Source organism: Ambystoma mexicanum, chromosome 3p, assembly GCF_040938575.1.
Source record: "Ambystoma mexicanum isolate Mex_15411 chromosome 3p, UKY_AmexF1_1, whole genome shotgun sequence".
NCBI classification, from domain to species: domain Eukaryota; kingdom Metazoa; phylum Chordata; class Amphibia; order Caudata; family Ambystomatidae; genus Ambystoma; species Ambystoma mexicanum.
In genome coordinates, this window is record NC_090925.1 from 1,025,509,803 (window position 1) to 1,025,515,382 (window position 5,580).

Below are 5,580 nucleotides of genomic sequence, written 5' to 3' on the forward strand. Positions count from 1 at the left end.
ATACAGTGATTTACTTGCTAAACACAACTAGATCAACTGAAGAAAAAAAAAAGACTTTTCCCCATGTGCCACCAAAATCTTTGGAATGTTGAAGATTTAGCAACTTATACATTTCCACATCAAATGAACTTGGGAATTGTCTCAGCCCCCCCCCCCCCCCAGAAGAGAAGAATTGGAAGTAAAAACAAAGTGGCATAGTTGTGACAGAGCTGTCCTTGGCGGGTAAGAGGCATCCTGCGTGGCCAGCTATAATTATAAAGCTTGTCACCATCCCTTAGGCTGCAGGTGTATCTAAGCCGGAGAAATGTAGCCCGCTTTCCTTTGGTGTGGCGGATCAGGCCTGCTGACAATTAAAGCTAATGGCTGGGCTAAGCCGCTTTAGCGGATGCTCGGCTGGGCCTTTCATCCCACTTAGCGCGCGCTGGCTGCAGCGACAAATCTGTATGCAAGGAGGACGGCCGCATCACGTAACCCGGGAACAGGGGTTTTTATCACAGAGCTTGAGAAAACATTAAAGCTTTTCGCTCTGTTTCAGGATTTATTCGGACGTACCTAGAGTGCCGCGAGAGATGAACATTCCCGCTTTGCTTCTGCGGTTTCCAAAAGATTACAAATGGAGGAGAAAAGCTTAATCGGAGGCGATATGTATTTTTAACGCCTCTGAATGATTCATGCCAAGAGCGGTGCACGACTGATATGCCAGCGAGAGCCAATGAGAGTCAGGTGAGGAGGCGACTCTGAGGTGCGACTGAGACCCTCCAATTGCTCATGGGGCGGCGCCGTTTTAAGTCGCTGCACCTGTATCCTGGCCCGAGGCTTCCTCTGCCGTCTCAATCAAAAACCGCAACAGCCAATACTATCCAAATGGCAGCGCTGACGACATGCCAGCTTTTGGAACTCGTTTCCAAACTATACAAACACATTTTCGACACATTTCTACAAATCCTACAAAATTGTGTGAACGTTTACATATGCGGGTCGACCATGGACAATAAATACTCAGAAGGCCACCTTTTTCCAGGACGGCAAACCCTTCATCCCTTTTTTTGTAGTGCAAATAGCTGCCCCTTTGCTGACACTAGGACACCCCCTCTGGCGTCAGTTAAGATATTCTGGAGAGAATAATGTCCGAGGGCCGCTCCTCCCTATGGAAGGCAGCTCCCGGATTGGGGAACCCATGTTTATTTTGAGAACTGGAGAACTGGAGCCCAAGAGACAGGGCATTCTGCCCCCGAGGAATACTTGGGAGACCCTACTGCCATAGCTTCAGCCACAATCTGGCACCAAGTGCTGGCAGCCTGCCCATCTCTGGGGTAACACAGCTTGTTGTTGTTTGCGATAGCGCCATCTGTCCTAATACCCTTTGTCATGGTCCATTCTTCAGCTACTGCACAGAGCTTTTCAATGTGTTCCGCCTGATATCTGTACTTTAGAAGGGGCTGGAGACACGCTGCAAATAATACATTGTAGTCTTGTGGGCCTTAACATCCTAGCCTCGCACCTTCCCATACCACAGTCTCCTTGCGTTCAGTGTCAGCATGCTTCTCTTCACCTTGCAATAGGTGTGCCACACTCTTTAGGTGTGAGGGCGGTGCATTCCGCTTTTTAAAGAAGTTTGAGCTATTCACACTCCACATATTATCTTGCCAGCTCCTCATCTCGCCGGACATGAAGAACTCCCTGCCTGGTTTCCGCGTCATGATGAAACTGACTTATTGAGATTCCTCAATACCAGGTGAGGGGACTGGCAGTTTTGTGTGTGCATTTTCTGTGTGTGGCTGTGTGTACTGTGCAGGAGGGGTTTCAGACCTTTTGGAGACACCATGGTGGACAACAGGGAGAAAAACGAGGGATTCTGAAAAATGCCATATGATCCTTTGACAGGCACAGGTCCCAGAAGGGCCCACTTAGCACTGTATTTTAGCAAGTTAGAGCAATGTTTGAGAGAGTGGTCAGTGTGCCAACCAACACACTAAAGGCGATAAAGTGAGCACCTTGGATCTCAATCTCTCAAGCAGCCTTTTTCCCTGAACCTAATATTCATGCCTCCCATAACCCTTAGCACTCTGCTTTCGGTAATGAGTGATAGCTCCAGACTGCATCCTACTCTCATCTGCAGTCATACAATTCCCATATACTTGCGGCACAGAATTCAAAATGGTGGCACACAGTGCAGAATGTATCTGGGAGAGAGAGGGAGAGAGTAGCAAAATGAGAAAGGGACATTGCATCCGTCTGCACAGGCCAGGGGGTCGAGACTGTTTTACCTTGGTAGCTCTTTTCATGGTTTGCTACAACTTCTAATGTTTTATTACATCTTGTTCTGCCCTTGTCACGCCATGCTAGACCAGTTTATATCCTGCTGTATGTGGCTGGATTGTTTGCCCTCCATGATAAACTGCTCACCATTCGACTTTCTACCTGATACTATGCTACTCAAATGTGACCCCCCTGTTTCACCCCACTAGGTTCTGCACCCATGCGCCCTTCTATATATTTGCAGCTTTGTGACATACTGTCATCTTTGCTCTTGCAGTTTTGCTCTCTGGTGTCCCCTGTGATTTCCCTCCTTGTTCCCAATGCAACTAATGTCCTACCATGTTTGTTTTCCAGTGCACCATGTAATGTCACCTTTCTGCCTCCTAAACATCACACCTTGACTTCGCAGCATTCTGAGTAGTATGCAGGGGACCTATCAGAACTCTCACCTGTATGGAATCCCTACTGTAAAGTCCTCTTAAAAACTGCTCTCATCGGATGTCTACTAGGAGCCCCCCGCTGCATGCCCCTGATGTTTTCTGCTCCTCCTCTTGTCCCCCCACACTGATAAGGACCGGTTGTTGCACTCGGTCCACTGTCAAAGAAGCCAGCCCACTACAGGGTGTCTTTGGACATTTCCTCACAGCCATTTTACATGAGGGGCACCACTACCAAGATGTCCTCAAGGCCACACTGTATAGATGGTCCAAGCTTCCTACCAGGCCCTCCACCAATATTCTTTCATTGGCATTCTCGACCTCTGTGCTCAAACACATGCCATGTAAATCAACAAAGCCACTTGCACATTGGAATTGAACAACCCTCCGAACAGGCATCATAGAACAGAGTGCTACATCGCTACAACCAGCTTACATTTCACAGATCTGGAGCCACTGCGTTATAGCATCCGAGGCATGGAAGGCTCTCTTAAGGACACAAATGATTCTCTGTTCTTTTAGCCCGCCCCCTGAAAAATATAGGTGGCAAGAACATTATGTTTGAAGCACAGAGGCAGTGGTCTGTAGTTCTCCAGACCATTCCAAGCTGATCATACCATCGTGTGCCAGTATGGAAATCTGAAACTGCAGTCAGGCAAAGCCTGTCCTAAGAGCAGCTGGCAAATGAACCATTTATATGAATTGTAATAGCTGTGTTTTCACATTAGAAAAATTAATAGAAATAGTGTGCTTTAAATATAACTATTTGGATGGGCATTTCTTTGAATGGACAGCAATGTGTTTCAATGGACAATGATTCAGCAGAACTAGAACTTTCCACACCTCAGAACAATGAAACCTTTTGGAGCCACCAAGTCTCATCAGCCTGCAGCTTGCCCTGTTTTTGCTTGTTTGCCAGCTCAAATGGACCTGCATGTTGCAAACCATTCTTCCTGTCAACTGTTGTTCTTATGTACCTAATATTGAGTTATTTTTCAGACTTCCTGTTGCCTGAAAGAGGAGGGGCGAGGACGCACCCTTCTCTGAGCAAATACTGGCATGGAGGTCCACTGGCATGTATGATGTTTTAATTAATTCACTTTATTTTTTAATAAATCCATTGGTATTTCAGTTACCTTTGTTTATATTTACATTATTTTTATTCCAGTCTGACCATTTTGTGCACAAGCTTTATAGTCATATACCTTGTATTGAAAATGTATGTTTATTCTACCATCAGACTGGGTTTGGTCCTTGTTAAATGTTTCCTCAACCACCCATGCCCCTGTCCTTGCTCTCTTTCCAAACACATGAAAAGCTGAGCCATGCCCTGGTTTTGTACACCTGCCTTTCCCCTTTCCATAGGAGCATGTTGCTGTGCCAACATGTGCTTTTCAGACCCTCTTCCATGAAGCCTGCTACTGCATCTAGTTGTGCTAGGCCTTGCCCTGAGGCCTTGTTGCTTTGTTTGTTGCACAATGACCTGTGCTATCCTATGCAGACCTGATTGGTGCTGTGAAGATTCACCTGATATAGCTGAATGCCCTGCTGAGCCACAGCCCCCCTCAAACTGTGAGAAATCTGCACATCTCCAAACCCTGAGAACCAGACAGGCGCGGGGAAGAAGATCTGTGGCACTGACACTACAGCTGACTTGTGAAATTGAACCCCCAGCCCCAGTAACTGGAATTAGAAGGAAGGATGTCACAGCTGCCCTTCACTGCACCATGCTGCCTCCGGTGGCCGAACACCAGAGCAGAATTAAAGGGTCCTTGATTGCTGGAGGTGTGGTAAATTACTTTCCCGCTTGGCAGGGGACCAGTGACTTGCCCTAACCCCCCTCAGTTAACCCCATGCAAAACTTTCCTTGAGCACCTTAGCCCTTGACTCAGCCAGGTTTCCCTTCAAGTAGTATTAAGATGGCCCTATCTTTATGTATAAAGCTGAATGTATGTATGTATGTGTGTGTGTGTGTGTATGTTTCTTCAGCTATATAAATCCACACCGTTAAAACCACGTCTACCAAATTTTGCATGGATTCCTATTTTGTCTGGGGCAAGATCGTAGTTTAAGTTTGGGTGCAAAAATCGTATATGCAAAAAAGAAATGTGTATGTGTGTGTATGTTTGTCCGGCTATACAAACCGGTGCTACCAAATTTTGCACAGATTCATCATATGTCTAGGGCAAGATTGTACTCTATGTTTGGATACTGAAAATTCACTCTGTAGACACCCTCATTTACTAATGCTCATCCCAATTCACTATAGAAGGTACTAGAAGGAGGCAACCTTTGGAAAAGTGTCTAAAGCAAAATGTTTGATGTGTTGGTTATCCCTTTGAAATGTATTACTACTGTATACAGTTCAAAAGTGTTTATTGAAACATTTTTAAAGGGAACTTAAAAAAAAAAGAATGTCTTTTTATCACGCCACTCCAAATATGGGAAATGGGAAGGTTTAATTTGACTTAATAATTATGGGATTGGATTGGGGTATAACCATAGTTTGGGTGCGCATTGGCCGTGGATGTATTAGGTGGGTTAGCTACAATGTGAGCACTGAGAAGAGTTCCCGTTAACTTCTCCTTCTAATTACTGCATATTATTGTCCAATAAAGTATCTTGTTGCAAGGTCTGAGAGGCTAATCTAGAGACCAGACTGTACCGAACATACTGGCACTGTGACTAGGAAGACACCTGTAGCACTCTCAAGCAACACAATACTTTATTGGACAATACCAGATGGATGCTGGAGCTAATTGGCACTCTGTAAATAAGGATTTGTAATTAGCATGGGTACCTACACCCAGATATAGCTGCCTTGAGGACGACAAGTTGTTGAAACATGTGTCGGCTGTGAATCACAAGAAAAATAAATACAACT

General features: G+C 45.5%; 1 long non-coding RNA gene across 1 annotated transcript; it reads left to right on the top strand.

Annotated features, from left to right (window-relative positions):
* The first annotated feature begins 442 nt into the window (after window positions 1-442).
* On the top strand, window positions 443-3,831 carry LOC138579664 (uncharacterized). Its single transcript, XR_011304120.1, has 2 exons — window positions 443-1,735; window positions 2,614-3,831. It is a non-coding gene; the product is annotated as an uncharacterized lncRNA (long non-coding RNA).
* Window positions 3,832-5,580: the final 1,749 nt, after the last annotated feature.